This window comes from Canis aureus, chromosome 30 (genome assembly GCF_053574225.1).
Source record: "Canis aureus isolate CA01 chromosome 30, VMU_Caureus_v.1.0, whole genome shotgun sequence".
Taxonomy (NCBI): Eukaryota; Metazoa; Chordata; class Mammalia; order Carnivora; family Canidae; genus Canis; species Canis aureus.
This window is the reverse complement of record NC_135640.1, coordinates 7,726,838-7,747,625: the sequence shown is the minus strand read 5'-3', so window position 1 is coordinate 7,747,625 and position 20,788 is coordinate 7,726,838. Positions and strand designations below refer to the sequence as shown.

At 34.4% G+C, this 20,788-nt stretch overlaps 1 long non-coding RNA gene across 3 annotated transcripts in view; it reads left to right on the top strand.

Annotated features, from left to right (window-relative positions):
• LOC144301719 (uncharacterized) overlaps nt 1–20,788 on the top strand; it is a 232,326-nt gene that overhangs the window by 112,239 nt on the left and 99,299 nt on the right. The window contains exons 2-3 of one of the 3 annotated variants that reach the window (XR_013368455.1): nt 13,440–13,493; nt 17,588–18,696. The exons of the other annotated variants lie outside the window; for them this stretch is intronic. This is a non-coding gene — a long non-coding RNA (uncharacterized LOC144301719). Of the gene's footprint in view, nt 1–13,439; nt 13,494–17,587; nt 18,697–20,788 lie in introns of those variants that run through there. 3 annotated transcript variants of the gene reach the window in all.

Here is a 20,788-nt window from a genome sequence, read left to right as displayed (position 1 = left end):
AATTCTTAAGAGTCAAGGGAGTAAAATCAAATTAAAATTTCTCTTTGTGTTTTCACTACTAATAGCATCTAATCAATACTAAAACAGTCTGGACAAATAAAATTATCCAGCTGTTAGTGGCTTCTGTTCAGGTAGGAATGAATGATGCAGGCAAAAGATATTTCTAAAGAAGTCCATCATGCCAAAGAGCTGCATATGAAAGGATATTATAACAGAATATGTTTGATTTATCTTAAGGTCACAAGGGAATTTTATTTCTGCTTTCATTTGAAGATTAGGTATTTGAAATCACATGAGACACTTGTTACTCAAAACAAGGACCAAAATTCAAAAGTGACTCAATAGGGAAAGTTGAGATGGAGATTGAAGATTTAAAAATACTAAAAAGTGAAAGTCAATCCAAGAAATGTAATCCAGATAGGTAGATTAGAAACTGGGAGAGTAATCTTTTTTGTAAATGGAGTAAAAATGGAAGGAAATACAGCTTCTATTAGTAGAAGCTTCTGGTCCATTGTCTTAAGAATCCAACTTAAATCATTGTATATCAAGGCAAATAGTAAAGGGTATGTCTAGAAGATATAGGGAATACAGTGTTCACTGGGATTTCCATATAAAGTAAATCTCCTCAAAAACCTGTCCATTCTCATCCAATACATTAAATTTCAAAGCGTTTTTTAGAGCTTTCCCACATCATTGGAAGTGAATTCTGCCAACAACCTGAATGAGCTTGCAAGACAATTTTATGCTTCAGATATGGATTTGGGTGTCAATACCTTGATATTAGCCCTCTAAGAACTGAACAGAGAACCCAGCCTTACCTACCCATTAATACGATCTTCAGAATTTATGATAAAAAGAGTGTACATGTGAAATAAGAAGAGTGTACAAGTTAGCCAGTCCCCCAAAGTAGATGCAGACAGCTGATTGTCTTTATTTTTTTTCCAAGATTAGCAATGACATATTTGAAGTCCTTGAAGACATCTCATGCATTAAAGTTGAAATTAAATTCACAATTTGTCCATAACCTCCACTTCTCCATATTTTTACCCAATTTCATTTTGGAAAGCAATAGTAAAGCCAGTCACCATTTCAAAAATCAGGAAATCATTCTACTTAGTTCTTCTCATTCAGGATCCACATCCACAAAAATAACTAAGTATTGTTGTATCTGGCCCCCAAGATCTCTACCCCCTGATATGCATGCCTTGTATAATTTCTTTCCCTTGAGTATGAGCAGGACTTATGAATAAAATGGGGAACAATCTGTGTGATTATGTTATGTTAATATGGTACATTTGACCTTAAGAAGGGATTATCCTAGGTGGGCCTCTCCTAATCAGGTGATCCTTTAAAAGGAACTATAATATTCCAGAAGAAAGAGATTGAAACCTGAGAGAATTCAATGTGAAGGAAGCCACATGGCAAGGCACGTGTGTAGCCTCTAGGAGCTGAGAGCTGTCCTCAGCTGATAACAGGAAAACAAAAACTTCAGTCCTATAATCACAAGGAAGTGAATTCTGCCAACAACCAGAGTGAGCTTGCAAGACGATTTTATGCTTCAGATATGAATCTGGGTTCCAATACCTTAATATTATCCCTTTAAGAACTGAACAGAGAACCCAGCCTTACTACCCATTCTTATGATCTTCAGAATCTATGATATAATGGGTATGTTTTAAACCATTAGATGTATGCTAGTTGTTACACAGCAATATAAAAATAAATTTCTCCAATCAAGCTCATCTGTATCATTGATCTTCTCCCCTTCTTTCCTCCCAAATGCTCAGCCCATCTGTAGTTTCAGGGATGGTGTTCCCACTTTTCTAAACCAGTTATGGTAATAGCAGTCATTTTGCCAGAAAATGACTCTATAATCCAGTCAGAGATCACTAATTTCTTTGCCAATTGTTATTGTTCAAAAAGTGGGTATATCATTTCAGTTGACCTGATAATACTGGAACTAATGGCTTTTATTCTGCATTTGAAGAAGACTTACACATATCTGGGATGTAAATGAGGGAACTTGCCTTAGATACTGCTATTCTGAGACTGTGGGGGAATACAACCCTGAAGAGAAAGCTGACAAGCTAGAGGAAGATAATGACAGAAAAATGGCCCCAGATTCCTGATCCCACTATGTATGTGTGTTGCTGCACCCCAGCTAATTCTAAATCAAGTGTGGATGATGGTCTGATGAGGCTAAAGAAAAGAACTGGAGACAGGGATTAAGACATAGGCTCCCTGGGGGAACTTAGGAATAGGAAGTCCAGGAGCAGCTAACAGAACAATGCATCTCTGCTGGAATCTACATGTAATGAGTTTTTATAGCATGGCAACTTATCCTGGTAACTATCTGTATCCCTTCTCCTGGAACAGCTGATGTTCCAAGGAGATTGAGGCCTGACATGTGGACATTCTTTGTTATGAAGGGAAACACTCTGAGTTGACCACTCTTGGAGCTCCTGACCTCTAATGCTGAACAACATAGTCTTCTACACATTCTGTTTGATGAGAGTATAGAGGGACGATGGGATCTTTACATTCTGAAGCTAAGGATTAACAAGGACATTCAGGGTGTGCTTATACAAACCAGCCTTCCAGCACATACCAAACAGTATGCAGTCCACCTTGTTATCTCTTAACTTTTTGACTGTGTGAAATAGTAATTTTTTTTAATTGATTAAGCCAAGTTGAGCCAGATTTTTAATTAGATAGAAATAAAAGTACCACAATGTACAGATGACCCAGTCAGAAAGAACTTATAGAATAGTCATTTGATTTGAATTCTAAAGATATTTGCAGGGGGATCCCTGGGTGGCTCAGCGGTTTCGCGCCTGCCTTTGGCTCAGGGTGCAATCCTGGAGTCCCGGGGTTGAGTCCCGTGTCGGGCTCCCGGCATGGAGCTTGCTTCTCCCTCTCCTCTGCCTGTGTCTCTGCCTCTCTCTCTCTCTCTCTCTCTCTCTCTCTCTATGTCTATCATAAATAAATTTAAAAAAATAAAATAAAATAAAGATATTTGCATAGGAAAGACATAGTAGTGAGGATTTAAAATATGCAAAAATCATAACACTTTATTTATAAAAAAAGAATAAAATCTGATAAATGCTTGCTTTGCTGACAGCACAAGAAAACAATAAAATGGAATTCTGCCCTTCATTTAACAATAACCAACAAAAGATGCTCAATTATGATGTGGATGTTTTGGGAATCTTGAGAAAAATACATGTCATTCTAGACCAAAGGAGTTCTTTTAAATGTACTCTAGATTTTACTAAGTAAGTTTTTTTTAAGATTTTATTTATTCATGAGACACACAGAAAGAGAGAGGCAGAGACATAGGCAGAGGGAGAAGCAGGCTCCATGCAGGGAGCCTGATGCAAGACTCAATCCAGGGAGTCCAGGATCACATCCTGGGCTGAAGGCAGATGCGCTTAACCCCTGAGCCACCCAGGCGTCCGGAGTAAATAAGACTTTTAAGATAATTTTAAGAGTAAAGATCTTAGTGGAAATATGACTTAGGAATGAATTATTAATTTAAAGAGTTAAATTGTGACTACAAAGACAATTCTAATAAAAAATGGAGAGAATCCACAACATATATTAATAAGTTCCTTATAGAGTTCAAATATGCTAAAAGATATATTTAGCAAAATACCTCCATTCATTCAGTATATGTAATTGTCTGAGATTTAGAGATATTTTGATCCTAGTATTTAAATCCAGGCTAAGGATTTTGGAATCCACTAGAATGGAATATCTATGAGATCAGAGGTATTAAGGGTTTAGATTACTGCTTTGTGCATGGCAGGCATTCAATAAATATTTGTTGAAGGAACTTAAGTTTCTATTCAATATATTATATTAGTGGATTGTCATTTTATGTTTTCCTTAGCTTTTCTCAATACCGAATAAAAAAGAAACAAAAACAAACAAAAACAAATTTGAAAAATCATGCACTTGTGAGAGAAGTGATTGGAGGTATTTCTAAAAAGAATGAAATCAGTAAGAAGAAGCAACTACCTAGAATACAATAGGAGGGGCTGCAAAAAGAATTTCTCCAACTGCATTTAATGTAACATTTGATGGGACCTAAGAATTCCACCTTGATTTTGACAAAGTATAAAAAATCTCATAACGGCATTTGTTGGCTGTTATATAAATGAACCAAAGATGACCTCTGTATATTGGTTTCTAGGTTGTTTACTTCTTCACAGCATGCTAAGGCTTGTTAGCCCAAAGCCTGCTGGTGACAAATGCAATTTGTTACACACCCAGTTGTTTTAAACATAGTCCAAATAAGCAGATTTTTTTAGTCATTTAGAGCCTGCCTGCTTTGCATATCCCATGAAACTATGTACAATATCTGCTAGCTGTAGATAAGATGAACTCCAGAGCCATCAAGACCCCAAGCCATTGCTTTCCTTTGGAACTCTGATCCAGATACTTCCCATCTTACTACTGAATGACATCACCTAGATATGTAAGCTCCCAGTCACCCCTCTTTCCCAGAGAGGTTCCTTGGATCCCTTCTCTTCTGAAGACTGACTCTTCAACCAAAGCTTCTAGATAGGCTCATGCTGTGAGGTCTTTCCCTGCATGCAAATCTATCAAAACAGCACCTACATAAAGCTTGTGCATATTATTGCCACTATTTGGTCATATCATGTCCTTGATCAGTCTCCAAATCCCATAAACCTCCTATAGTGGATATATGGGAATAAAGGAAGGCCCAGATTAATATTGGCTGCCAGCAAACTCATCTTCAATTTCATTCTGTTAGTTCTATCATGACGTCCTTATGAAATCAACTGAGTCCTTGATATCTATGCCTAGACCCAGTTCTATTATTATGAACTTTCATAAACTGGTTATAACCCCCCCCCCTTTTTTTTTGCTTAGAACACTTTTAACTGGGTTTCCTATACTTGCAATGCAAAATGTCTTTACTAATACAGAAATTGGTACTGGTAGATAAGTTAGAGAGAGAAAAAAGAAATGTGGAGTATATTAAGAATCACTCAGTAGGTTAAGTTGGAATGAAACAAAATAAAATCTCCATTTATATTATAGGATAAATTTTTAGCTGTACATAAAGCAGAATGATTTATAAGCAGCTGAATTTATTGTGGTCATCCAGAACTATGTACATACTTATTAGTATGCAGCAGAAGTCTTTATTCTCTTAAGTAACAAATCTCAATTAAAACTGCCTTAATAAATTGTCTTTTTTGGTGGCAGGAGAGTGGGTGCAGCTGAGGTGGGGGTATAACCTTAAAAACCAAGGGGCACCTGGTTGGCTCAGTCACTTAAGCATCTGCCTCTGGCTCAGGTCATGATACTAGACTAGAGTCCTAGGATTGAGCCTAATGTCTTCCTTCTCCCTGCTTCAGTGGGGACCCTGCTTCTCTCTCTCCTTCTGCCCCTGCCCTCACTTGTGCTCACTCTCTCTCTCAAATAAATAAATCAAATCTTGTAAAAAATAACTGTAAAAACCAAAAGTGACAGAAGAGTCTTTATAGATTGCATTGGACTCCAGGTGCTATTTATCTGAGTCTTTTTTTTTTTTTCTCTTGATCCTGTCCTGTGTGCTGCCTTTTCCTTATTCAGTCTTGTCTCATCATACAAAAAGACAGAGTGGTTCTAACCTTCATATGAATTTATCACTTTCCTAGTATTCCAAAAGTGGCCTTTAAGTTCAGCCTAAATGGAAAAACTGGATTACATATTCGCCCATTATTTTGGCTAGAGGAATGAAATGTAGTGATAGCCTAAGAAAATCAGATCCCGGGATCCCTGGGTGGTGCAGCGGTTTGGCGCCTTCCTTTGGCCCAGGGCGCGATCCTGGAGACCCGGGATCGAATCCCACGTCGGGCTCCCGGTGCATGGAGCCTGCTTCTCCCTCTGCCTATGTCTCTGTCTCTCTCTCTCTGTGTGACTATCATGAATAAATAAATAAAATCTTTAAAAAAAAAAAAAGAAAAGAAAATCAGATCCTTTCCTAGAACTGAAATGGAGTCAGCCTCTGTGTAACACAAGAAAATGTGAGGAAATTAAACTGTTGGTACATTTAGGAAACAAAGAGCAAGGGGGATGGATGCTGTGAAGGCAAACAATTGTCTACAAGTCAGGATAAAACTGGAGTGGGGGGCAGATCACTTCTACTATAGAGAAATTAAAATTACTCCATCATGAGTCAGAGAGACACTTCTCATTTGATAGCATTTGATAAGTAAAGGACAAATCAAATTCCTAAATTATCTCCTATGGAATGGGGTAACATTCAAAGATTTCTTGTGACCTAGTTTAAAGGCTAGGACATTGCAGAGAACAGAAATCATTGAAGACCAAACCCAGATATTGACTTGGCAGTTTGCAGAATTACAATGCTACTCGATTTACAGCTTGACCATATCTCTTATGTAAAAGTTAGGGTATTGATCAGAAAGGACTGGACTCTTCTAATTGCTATGAGGACACTGCAGATTAATTGAAAGGCATGAACTAGGCCAGTCTCCCAAATTCCAATGAAATATGCTTCACTGTGCATCTCTTTTAAAATACAGTATCATTCTTGACTGAAGAAGACATCCCTCAGTAAAGGAGAAAGCCAAAATTTTCATTTTTCCAGTGGTTGAATGTTGAATGGCAAGTAAATGAAATATAAATTCAGTAGGGTGTTGGGTGAAGTGGGAGATTACAGTAGAATTCTTAATGAGAGCAAGAAATAAAAATATTACACACATAAATAAGTGAAATATTTTGGCAGTTCTCATTATTAAAACATATGTGGCAAATCTGTAGAAATGGGACTTGGAAAATGCTTTCCAAAGATAAGTGAGACACAATTTTATAACCTCTGGAATTCATTAATTTGTAAAGCCTATGAGTCAATGTGCTAATTTTGGATAAGGGTCAAAGCAGTTTGATGGGCTCACTGCTGACCCATACTAAATAAAATTGAGAAGTCAAAACTCTTAAAATGGACTAGAGCCCATGAACTACATGGGTTTATGTAGTTACTAGCAGTCTGGTCATTTGGTACAGACCCAGGAAGGAAACAGCAAGTTTGGCAAACAGTTATTAAGTAGTAGGAGTTTGGGATAGAGTATTTTGAGGTGAACAAAGAGCCTGAGAACATTGTATTCCACATTAGTTTCCATCGAAGAGTCCATTGCAGAAGAATAAAGTTCAATTATCGTGCTGTAGGTATTAGTTATTTATCTCAGGTACCCTGAATTTCTTCCATGGTTTCATAAATTTGCCATGATTCCAGCAATAAAAGCTATTTAAGAATTGGATTCACTGTAACCAAAAAAAAATTAAATTAATATTAAAATTAACATTTAGACAGCTGACACACAAATGAGCAGTGTTATGTCATACCAATATTAACTAGGTAAGCACTTTCTTCGTATGTCCTCCCCCCCCCCATTAGAATCTAGAAGTCATTGTTTTCCTGCTTCCACCCCACATTATTATCTCTAAGTCTAGAGAACCTAACTGAAGGAGCTGACACCAAGGTCCTCCCCAACAGTGTCATTCCACGTGTCCTAGGCTGAATCAGAACAGTGCTGTAGCTGAAAAGCCAGCTTAAACAGATAAGAGAGTGCTTTGAACTTCATTAGACTTTAAAAAAAAAAAAAAACTAAACAAACCAGAAAAACAATGAGATCAGCACAGGGTTGTATACAGAGACAGGAAAGAATTATTTGAAACACTATTTACAACCTGATTTCTCAAAGTATGGTCTGCCACAGCAGCAGCCAGGAGCTTGTTTAGGACCAGAGAATCTTTGGGCCTACCCAGGACTTCCTGAATTAGAATAGTAATTTTAATAAGCTCCCTATATGGTGCACACCTAAGTACATGGGTTTATAGGACAATGGTGAAAAAAGAGTGGGGTTGATATTTTTTATGCAAACTTCTGATTGTAGGTCATTGAATAACCTTAAAAAATGTGCAAAGTATTTAGAATAATTTACCTGACTAATACAAAACTGAAGAAAAGTCTTAAGCAATTATTGAGATGAATCAACAGTGTTTTATGTTTTGGTTTTTTTGAGCGACAAGTTAGACTTTTAAAAGTTTAAGACCTACTTGCCTATTGAAGAATGAGCTCTACTAAGAAAAATATCCTGTGTAAATAAATAACCTTCAAGGTCTGCCTGGCAGGCTATGAATTCTGTCTCTGTTTCTGTTTCTGTCTCTATCTTTGCTCTATCTCTGCATTTCTGTCTCTGTCTCTGTCTCTCTCTATATATGTATATATAATATATGCATATTATATATGTATATATAATATATGCATATTATATATAATATGTAAAATTGTTCTATTTTATGATTTTATATCATATATACTATTATTAATAATCACTATTAAATTATTATGTATCTAAGTATGTCTCCTCTGACAAATCTGGATACATAAAGTCAAATTATACTTTTGTTTGAATGATCCAGTGGTCTTATTTCTTCTCCTTATTCTCTATGTAGTCAACACTACATAAGTGTTTTATAAATAAAATACTTTTTATAAAGGAGTATAAAGTAGAAAAAAAGACTCTGGGGGGAAAATGTATGTAATTGAAGGGGAAGGGGAGATGTTTTCCCAGACAAAAGTATGGGACCCAAGAAATTCATAAAATGTCCCCCACCCCTGGCCCCTAGATAAGCAACAACACAGCCTATAGCCCAAGTAAGCTCCAAGAAAAAATGCAGAATGTCCTTGACATAAGTCCCATATTGGAATGAAAACAGAGCTTAAGAAACCCCCACCCTTTCCCCATATCGTAATGAAATTCCTCCACCCCTTCTGGAAATCCCCTAGACCAGCCTATAAAAACCCAGCTGTAACCCAACTCGGGGTCCAAGTCCCTGCTCGGCTGTGACGGGTACACTTGGACCCAAGCTGGAGCTTGCTAATAAACCTTTGTGCGCTTGCATCGGTGTTAGCTCCTTGATGGTTTCTCGGATTCACAATCTTGGGCACAACAAAAAGAATGAAAGAATTTAAGATAGAAAAAAAAAATTAAAAAAAAAAAAGAATTTAAGATAGGCAACTCTTGGCTTATCCAGAACAATGGGGATAGACAAGTCGTGCCTGATTGTCAGGCCATTTAGTAGTTTGGATTTTGAGCTTGGACATTTCAGTGCCAATCATAACTAGGGAGTATGTAACCCAACAGCTGGGATCCTTATAATAACTTCAGGGAACAAACTTTTTCCCCCCTGCAAGAACTTAATCCCTACTGAACTACTTTCTGGGCCAAAGGTTTCTCTAAGGCTTTACAGAAAAACTCATACCTAAAAAAAGGCATTTAACTGTCTTACCCATCGACCTCTTTTCAATTCCCTATAAGCTTTAAAAAGTTGGTTGTACATTCAGTTACTTTATAAGTCATAGTAGATTCAAATTAATAGCCTATCTTACAAATAGGCTATTTTATAACTAGTTAAAATATAGCCAAGACTTTTAAAGTCCTTGTCACCATCTCTGTCATAGCAAAAATGTTATATTTTGGAACTTACTATGTTTACCATATTTCTAGAAATTATAAGGTGAATTCTTAGAAATTGTTACCATATTTCTAGAGATTATAAGGTAAATTTCTTGAAATATGGTAAACAAATGGGAAAAAGAACTTCTATTTTAATGCAGAAATATAAGCTTAAGTATAATTATTAAAAATTAACATGCAAAGTAGATTTTACTGGCTATCATTTCATTCAAATGAAAAGAATCAAGCACATTTGAGATAGCCAGTAAAGTATTTACGAACTTTTTGCATCACAGGCAATGAATGATTGCTTACCAAAAGGAAAAAATGTATTCCCATTTCAAGTTCCTTAATAATGCTAACTTGGATATTTGTCTTAGAATGTCTTAGTGCTCATAAACATACTTAACTGCACAATCACCTCCCAGGGGTCTATGGGTTGCTTTTTGTCATGTTTTTGTAAAGAATACCAAATATCCATGTGGTGTAAAAGGAATGATTCTCCAACAAGTAGTTTCAATTTTTGTACCCAAAGAAAAATCCAGCTTAACATAAGATACTGACTCAGCCTGAATCTCCCAGTCATATAGAGATATTTCAAGGTCAAATAAGATATAATACTATGCACAGGTTTTCCTAGATAAATGACTCAATGACTAAATAATGTATCTGTTCAAAATTTTATTTCATCTATTTTAGAACCATTTTGTTTTGTCAGGTTAAAGAAATCAGTTTAGCTAAAATAATTGATGATACACTTCAAACAGTTGACTGCTTGGCTCACACTAATGGAATACAATATTAAACTACACACTCTAGTCTTTAATACACTCTCCAAAATACTCTGCTGTATTTTGACAGTAAATGTGAATCCTGATTCACATTTTGGATTCTTCAGTGGCCCAAGAGAAGGGGAAGAGAGGGCTCTTACTTCATAGAGCAAGTGTATCTAGTGTTGAGTGAGCAAGGTAGATGTTTTAGTTCCCAATCTTTATGATCTAGAGAAACATCACTAGAATATCCTTGACAGATGTAATTGGCCCTCTGCCAATAAAACAGCAACAACTGGAAAAGAAAGCAAACAATTCTACAAGCACATTTCAATTTCTTTTGAGAATTTTTAATAGATACTCAGACATAGGTAACTAAAAGTGGCCAGTCATATGTAGCAGAAATTTTCGAATCAAATAATGCATTAAATAATACTGTTTATTTAAATTTATTGTCTTAACTTAAAATACTTTCAATATACCCTCAATGTTATACAAATATAACTATGAAAGGGTAAATAAAACTCCAAAGAAATGATAATTTGTCAATTAAAAAAATAGAGAAAAACTTATGTTGGTCAAAGATAGTAATTGATAAGTAAACTGGTTTCAGTGTGCAATAATAAGTTGAACATGTTATCAACTAAAAGATTTTTCAATATTAGTTTACAGAATGGAAAAATAAGGGACTTGAAAAAGTGACCAAATGTAGACTTGGAAGGAATCTTGAATCCTATATCCCTCAACTATATACAAGGGGCTTTCTGGAGTGGTTTTACACACACACACACACACACACACACACACACACAAAGACATTCATTCTAGAAAGACAAATCACCAACTTTGTGTTTCTAGATAAATGAGAACAAAATGGAAAGTGGTCTTTTGATATGGCTTTTATCAGACTAAATTTACATTCATGCTTATGCTTTTGGTATCATATCTGGAATCCTTTGTTAAATCCTAGGATTTTTTCCTTTAACTTTTAAGGATTTTTATAATTTAAGCTCTTACATTTATACCTTTGAGGCATTTTGAGGTAATTATTATATGTAACGCAAAGTAGCAGTCTAACTTCGTTCTTTTGCATATGACTATGGTGTTGTCCAGTGCTGTTTGTTGAAAAGGTTATGTATTCCTTATTGAATTCTGGTATTACAAATATCCTCGGGCTGTTATAGCAAAGTACCACAAACTAGGTGGCTGAGATTTGTTGAAAATGAATCACGTGGAATGACTTAGATGCTTGGATTTTATGACATGTTTAGGAATTTTATTACCCTCTTATACACAAACAGTACATATATAGACACAAAGAAACATATCTAAAGGCTGAGAGAAGAGTATTTATTATGAGACTGATCAAATCATCTTAACAAAATAAAGATTAGAATTCTTTTTCTCTTTACTGACATTCAATTTAGATAAAATAGAGAATGCGATTCTCTATTTTTAAATGCATGCTTAAAAAATAATTCTGTACAGCTAGCAGTCAAGATATATTTTTTGTACAAAACATGAGGTATCACAATCTCAGATTTCAAGATATCCTACAAAACTATAATAATCAAAACAGTATGGTACTGGCACAAAAATAGATGAAGATCAATGGAACAGAATAGAGAGCCCAGAAATAAACCTACAATTATATGGTCAATTAATCCTTGACAAAGGAGGCAAGAATATGTGATGGAAAAAAGACAGTGTCTTCAAGAATTGGTGTTGGGAAAACTGGACAGCTGCATGTGAAAGAATGAAACTGGATCACTTTCTTACACCGTACGCATAAATAAACTCAAAATGGATGAAAGACCTAAATCTGACACCTGAAATCATAAAAATCCTAGAATAGAGTACAGGTAATAATTCTTCTGACATCAGCCATGGCAACATTTTTGTAGATACATCTCCTGATGCGAGGGAAACACAAGCAAAAATAAATTATTGGCACTACATCAAAATAAAAAGCTTCTGAACAGCAAAGAAACAGCAAAACTAAAAGACAATGTATTGAATGGGCAAAGATATTTGCAAATATCTGATATATCCAATAGCGGGTTAGTATCCAGAATATATAAAGAACATATGCAACTCAACATCCAAAAAAAACAAACAATCCAGTTAGAAAATGGGCAGAGGACATGAATAGACATTTCTTCAAAGAAGACAATCAGAGGGCCAACATACCATATCATTACAAAAATGCAAATCATAATCATAATGAGATATTACCTCACACTTATCAGAATGGCTAAGATCAAAACAGAAGAAGCAAATATTGACAAGGATGTGGAGAATACGTAACCCTTGTGCACTGTTTGTAGAAACCCAAATAGTGTAGCCACTGTGGCAAGCAGTATGGAGGTTCCTCAAAAAAATAAAAATAGAATTACCATATGATCCAGTAATTCCACTACTGGATACTACTCAAATAATTTGAAAACACTAATTTGAAAAGATATATGCACCCCTATGCTTCCTGCAGCATTATTTATAATACCAAATTTTTGAAACAGCCAAAGTATCCATCGATAGAAGAATAATGATGTGCTTTATACATATTTTTCAGCCATAAAAATGAAATTTTGCCATTTGTAGTAACATGGGTGGATCTAGAGGGTATTATTTTAAACAAAATAAGTTAGAGAAAGAAAAATGCTGGGCACCCTGGGTGGCTCAGCGGTTTAGCGCTGCCTTCAGCCCAGAGCCTGATCCTGGAGACCCAGGATCGAGTCCCATGTCGGGCTCACTGCATGGAGCCTGCTTCTCTCTCTGCCTGTCTCTCTCTCTCTCTCTCTCTCTCTCTCTCTCTGTCTCTCATAAATAAATAAATAAATAAATAAATAAATAAATAAATAAATAAATCTAAAAAAAAGATACATGCTATATGATTTCACTCATATGTAGAATTTGAAGAAACAAAGAAAAAAGGAGACAAACTATAAAACAGACACCTAACTATAGTTATCTGAGGGAAGGTCGGTGAGGAAATAAATGAATAGGATTAAGAGTACACTCATGATGAGCCCTGAATATTGTATAAGATTATCAAAACACTATATTGTCCATAATATAACGTTGTATGTTAACTATACTGGAATTAATTTTTTTAAGTTATTTTTGTGAATACTTGTTTTACTCAGCATTTATCATTTGTTTTTCATAGTCAAGGAATTAAGGATATTACTTCTAATATGATACAAGTCTGGAAGCCAAAAAGGTAAATTTTAATTAAAGTTTATATTTTTAAAATTACATATAGAATAAAAATAATATAAAAAATCCACAGGAATGTGAAAACTTGTGGTAAAATATTATAACAAATATGATGAAAGAATATTTTCTTCAATATATGAAGATTTTTTATAAAAAAATAAGAAAATTAAACCAATGGAAAAATAGGCAAAAAGCATAATAGTAGACTGCATTATGTATTTGGCAATAAATTTTCTCTATATATTCTTCGCATGCTTCCATATTGCACTGAATTTGCATTGACCATGTGACCCACTTTGTCAATGGATTTAAAGGATAAATTGTCGTATCTTAGATGTTCTCACATCTGAACAGGATGTTATTAGATGTTATTGTATGTCCTGACAGGGGCCTTTTTGTTCATCTTCCCAACAGTGAGAACTGTAAATTCTAGATAGTGACTATGCCTGCAACCTGTTTCAAAACTGTAGATTCATAGAGCAGAACCCAGAAAAGCCAGATCAGACCCACATATTCAAATTAACATGAACAAAACATAAATGTATCTTGTCAGAAAACACAGATAAAAGATTGTTTGTTATCATGGTAAAGTCTGAGTTATATAAATCCACAACGAAAGTTCAATGAAAAATAAATACAAATAGCCAGTTAACACAGGAAAATATGCTCATTTTCACTCATGTCTACAAAGTGCAAATTAGAACAGCAATGAGACATATACTTTTTTTGTTTATCAAGTTAGCTAAGATTTATAAACAATATTGACTATACCCTGGGAGAATGAGGCATTCTCAAACACTCTTAATGGTAGTTTAAATTTGTTCCACCTCGTAGTCTTGTGAAAATTTTAAAACACACACTTTAAAAGCTAGCAATTCCACCTTGGGGAGTTCTTTCTCCCTATGAATTCAATCATGTATAAAAAAACATGTGTGAAGTGATACTCATGGTATATTTCTTTAAGTAGTTAAAAAATGGGGGGAGGAGGGCAAGAAAAAATGAAGGAAGAATGGGAAAAAAAGAAGGAAAATTAAAAGAATAGGAGATTCCTAAACATTAGTGAACAGCTATACTATGAAATAAGAGGTAGCTACTTAACATACTTGAAAGAATATAGAGGGATATCCTGTTAATTTTAAAAACTAAATTGCACAACAGTCTCAATATAATTTCTTTTATTTTTGATACATTCTGATATATGAATAGAAATTGTGTGGACATACCTAAGAAATAGTGTAAACATTATTATATCTGGGGAACTGTCTTAAGAAGCTGCTAGTTCCACAGTGAAGCAACTTCTACTTATCACTATTTGCTATTCTATATGAATATTTATACCATATAGTGTATCACTTTAATGATTAGAAAACCTAGTTTAAAAGTAAAATTAAATTAAATTAAATTAAAATGTCTTTAAAAAAAGTTTGAGCTGAGTTGATCAATTTGGATCTCACATCAGCATGCTTTCTATCCTGGACCCATGAGACTCTGCCGCCACCTGTGGCAGAAAACATAAATTGAAGATGAAGGCATTAAAAGGTGAAAAATAATGAGACAAGATTCTGAGGCTGAAAATGTGTACTTGCTATTCGGGAAAACCACCTGGAGTAATGCGATCACTTAATTTTGTGCTGAATACAAAATAAATATGTATATTTGTTGATGGATTCATATAGCATTGGGAATGCAAGTATAAAACAGTGTCTCCAAGATCCTGTTTCTCTAAGTTTTGAGCACAGTATGCCCCTAATGCCATAATGAATGAATGAATGAATGAATGAATGAAAATTGTAACTCACAGTTTCTTTAATAGATTTCACATTTTTTCTAGCCCATATTATTCACCCATGTTATTGATTTAAAATCAAATAAGAAATTCTCAGGATTTTCTGCTCTTGTTAGGTTGTGATTTCACATGCAAATGAGTTTCAGTGTTTTAACTGGACCAGACAGTCAGTTAAGAAGACATTCAAACAGGTGTTTGCCTACAGGCATATGGCATCTGTTGCCTTATCCTTTTTTATCACTTATGACTAGGTTCCCTAGGCCCTGCTGAGTCAAGTTAGGTTAGCTTAGGAAAATTTCAATTCTGTGTATCTATCACTGACAGAAGCATTGAGTAACGAATAAAGGGAACCACAGGGAGTAGTTTCAGGCTTCAGTTTCTGTCATGGGGAAAAATTAATCACAAATTATTAGATACAGGAACATCATTTTTAAAACTATGATTTAAAAGGACGCAATCAGTTAATTGAAGCCAGAAGAGAAATGCTAAAATAATGTATAAAGTGAAAATCTTGGAAAAAACTATTTTGAAACATTTAAAAAGATTATTTGTACTTTCTGTGACTTGAAACATTCCCAAGAGTAATGGCACAGAAAGACTGAAATCTGGTTAAAGCTGATCAGAAAAAAAAACCCAAAGCAAAAAAATGTCTTAAATACCACAAAAACAGGAATGAACCTGTTGAGTGACAACTATACAAAACTCATGTTTATTACATCATCCATATTATGAACTTAGGAGAAGAAATATGGCATTGTAGGCACTTATCCTTTGTTCAACTCTAATTGATAGCTATGATATTTCACACAGAACATAAATAGATTTTTATATAATTGCTCTCTCAAACAGGGGAATGGAACCCAAAGTTGAATCAAACTTCTGCTAGATACAGAGATGTGCTATTGGGATTTTTTTTTTGTTCATTTATTTATTTATTTTTCTTTTTAAAGTTTTTATTCAAATTCCAGTGTAATATACAGTGTAATATTAGTTTCAATTTAGCAATTCAGCACTTATATACAGTACCCAATGCTCATCACAACAAACGCATTCCTTAATCCTCATCACCTATTTAAACCATTCCTCCCCCACCAATCATCAATTTGTTCTCTATAGTTCATCTTTTTCTTGGCATGCCACTGTCTCTCTGTTTTTCTCCTTTGCTCATTTGTGTTGTTTCTTAAATTCCACATATAAGTGAAATCATATGGTACTTGTTTTTTTCTGACTGACTTATTTCACTTAGTATAATACTCTAGCTCCATCCATGTCATTGCAAATGGCAAGATTTCATTCTTTTTCATGGCTGAGTAATATTGCATGTTGTATATTGTGTGTGTGTGTGTGTGTGTGTGTGTGTGTGTACCACATCTTCTTTATCCATTCATCAGCCAATGGACACTTGGGCTGTTTCCATAATTTGGCTATTATAGACAATGCTGCTATAAACATAGGGGTACAAGTATCCATTTGAATTAGTATTTTTTATTTGGGGGGTAAATATATAGTAATGCAATTGCTGGATTGTAGGATAGTTCTATTTTTAAGTTTTTGAGGAAACTCCATACAGTTTCCCACAGTGGCTGCACCCCACAAACAGTGCAAAAGGATTTCTCTTTCTCCGCGTCTTTGCCAACACCTGTCATTTTTTATGTTGTTGATTTTAGCCATTCTGACAGATGAGAGTTGATATCTCATTGTAGTTTTTATTTGTATTTCCCTGATGATGAGTGATGTTGGGCATCTTCTCATGCGTCTTTTGGCCATCTGGATGTCTCCTTGGAAAAATGTCTATTCACATCTTATGTCCATTTTTAATTGGATTATTCATTTTTGGGGTGTTTATGCATTTTCATACTAACCCTTTATTAGATATTTCATCTGTGATTATCTTCTCATATTCTGTAGTTTGCCTTCTAGTTTCATTGTTTCCTTTGTTGTGCAGAAGCTTTTTATTTTGATGAAGTCCCAATAGTTTATTTTTGTTGTTGCTTTCCTTGCCTCAGGATACATGTCTAGAAAGAAGTTGCTATGGCCAATGTCAAAAAGGTTACTGCCCGTGTTCTCCTCTAGGATTTTTATGTTGATCTTTGCCCTCCAGGATTTCAACTTGTGTGTTTTCTGGAGGTAATATAATTTGACAAGGACTATTCTAGCAGTATGAATAAATAGCCTAGTAGCATCCATAAGAAAACAAATAATGCTTCCGTTGAAAGTTACGGAAGTTGCATTAGTTATCTATTGATATATAACAAATTATCCCAAAACTTAGCAGCTGAAAGTAACACACATTTTTTTTTTTTTAATCTCAGTTTCTGTGGATTGGAAATCTGGGCACTGCTCAGCTTCATCTTCTACTACATGGTTTCTTAAAAGGCTTCGATCAAAATGTCAGCCAAGCTGAGGAGTCTCTAGGTCCAGGCCACATCCAAAGGAAAGGAATTACGATATTGGTTTAAAACTAGGAGGTGAAGATATTGTAGGCCATTTTAGAAATATGTCTACCACAGATTTCAAAATGAAAGATATTTTTCTTCTCTGAGAATAATATATACCACTACTTTTCCAGTTACCTTTGACAAATTTGCTGAATAGATAATCTAATGAAAATGCTGATTTCATTAGGAAAAATATGCCATTGACAATTAAAGATATTTTTTTCCTGGTGAGATATATTTATAACTTTATTATTCTCATTTTCCTGAAGATTTCTCTAAAGTTTATGTCTAATCCTACTGTCACTAGTTGTAATGAAATGTCTTTCATCAGTAAAATAAAATTGACAATAGCAAATGATATTGTGGAATTTATTGAAGCTCCAAAACTTTCAATAGGTATAACCCTTTAGAATTTTGCAGAAATGATAACTAGACAGATTGGCTTACCAAATTATATGGGATTTTATTAATCTTGTGTTGCTTAATTATAATAAGCTGGGTTAACTTCATGTCAAATCTAAGAAAAGGATGAAGAAAGGATGAAGAAAAACAGCTGCTTACATCTCCTCTGGACTTTGCTGATTCTGAGATTTTAAATTGTTATGAATTTTCTGAGAACTGAGACTGGAAAACAGGAAGACAGAGCTGAGAGCTCTACTTCATTAGGACAGTAGCACCCAAATAACTGCAATGGATGCCAGCAAAGAAAAACCACTTCATGAAACCAAGTTGAGTATTAGAATACCACCACCCATGAGGAGAAGGTGAGAAAAGTCTTTGATTTCTTGGGTTACAGCTTGTTCTAATATGGCCTAGCTAAGCAGATTACAGGGGAATAGAAAGTCCTGTGGATATATGGAAATATATTTTTTCAAAACCAACTGCAGATAGGAGGGCAATTAAAAACTATCTAATCCAATGGAAAAAAAAATCAGACAGAAAACAGATAAAACATATAATTGAAATTAAATCATAAAAATAAATCCCAGGTGTCTGGGTGACTCAGTTGGTTGAGTGTCACTCTTGGTTTCAACTCAGGTCATGATCTCAGGATCATAAGATCCAGCTCTGCATAAGGCTCCATGTTCAGTGGGAGTCGGCTTGAGATTCTCTCCCTCTGCCCCTCCCCCACACTCATGCTTGTGCTCACACTCTCAAATAAGTAAATAAATCTTTACAAATAAATAAATAAACCCAAGTATTGTATATATAGGAATTACATGTTTTATGTGTTTCTTTATACTGTGAAAAACCAAACTTTTCAAACTGGATTTTATTTTTTTAAAGACTTTATTTATTTATGAGAGACAGAGAGACAGAGAGAGAGAGAGGCAGAGACACAGGCAGAGGGAGAAGCAGGCTCCATGCAGGGAGCCTGACATGGGACTTGATCCAGGGTCTCCAGGATCAGGCCCTGGGCTGAAGGCGGCACTAAACTGCTGAGCCACCTGGGCTGCCCTTCAAACTGGATTTTAGAGTTCATATGTTCCTATCTTCAAATCAAAATAATAAGTCAGGTTTAAAATAATATATAAAAGTTTTGAGAAAAAATATCATTAGTCAGCCACTTGATAATTAATGCTAGCACAGCAATATTTAAATCAGATTGTGAGGTTTATTATATAAAGCACAATGGATATTACATAATTGTTATTCTTAATGAAAAAAGTTAAGCTGTTTCTAATGATAATAAATTATTCCGGATGACAAATAGAAATAACAAATAGAATGACAAATAAATAATGTTGAGAGACATTTCCATAAGGATCTCTCACATTTTTATACAACTTGAAAATAGAGATGTTGATAGATTCTTCTTGTCAACTATCTTTCCAACAATGTTTGTATAGGGTAGAGCTTTGGAAGATAGATAGCCTCTTCCTTCAGAGCAGAGTCAGGGTGCTTTTTGTTTTGTTTTGTTTTGTTTTATTGCCTAGTATAATAAAAATAAACCTCCCTCTGGGGAAAAGTTTAGATTCATTTGATTGCAGCCCATTAAAAAGACTCAAGTGTCCTAAGTTTAAAGTTCCTCTCTTGTACTGTGATCTACTATTTATGTAGGCATCATACAAAGCCCCTTTAGCATTATCCTATGCAAATTTATCCTCAGGAAACTGCTACAAGAATATGAAAAATATTGTGGCTACTACTATTGCTTCATAGCAGTATAAACATAATACATTTTCTGATGGTTCTGAACTAGAGATCTTATGTTTTATACAAGTATACCAAACTTATATAGCAATGATAGACATGCATGCACTTGACAATACAGCCTTGAAATATATGCTAAAAATATTGAGTGACAAAAATAAATAGGTAATTCCTCAATCATAACGAAAGATTTAATGTATACATCTCAGAAACTGATAGATCAAGCAGATTACCACTTGCTTATAGTTAAGTTAATAACAAAATTTAAAGAAAGTTTAAGCTACTAGATATGCATGTTTGTAGATCCATGGACCCAATAATGTTGAAGTCCATGTGGATACTTATAAATATTTTCTACATACTAGATTGCAAGGGAAAGTGCAGCAAATATTAAAGAATTGATATCACATAGACTAAACTGAATGTCCCCTGAGTTAACTTTTCAATAATTAAAATACAGTAAAAATGGAATAAGGAAAAAACAACTATGCAATTTACAGAATGTTTAGAATTAAGTAATAAAGAATTCTGCATCAGAGAACTTATGCTGTGAAGTTATATTGATATTTGGAGGGATGTTTCTAGTCCATCTTTTTTAAAAGAAAGATAAAAGATGAATACATTAATCAGTGCTTCATGAAGCTAGATTAATATCATAAAAATAAACAAATGGAACATAAAAATAAGGAAATATATTAAAAAGCAAATATAAAAAATAAAATAAAAAGCAAATATTAGTAAAATAGACAACAACCAGGAGAGTGAAAAACAAAAATAAAAGATGATCTTTAAAAAGTCTAAAAAGAAGTCTAAACTTCTCAAATCAATCTCAGTAAAAAAAGGAAATTAATACATCATGAACACTTTTATATCAACAAATTTCAATTGTAGACAAAATAAATAATTTTCCAGAAAGCAGCT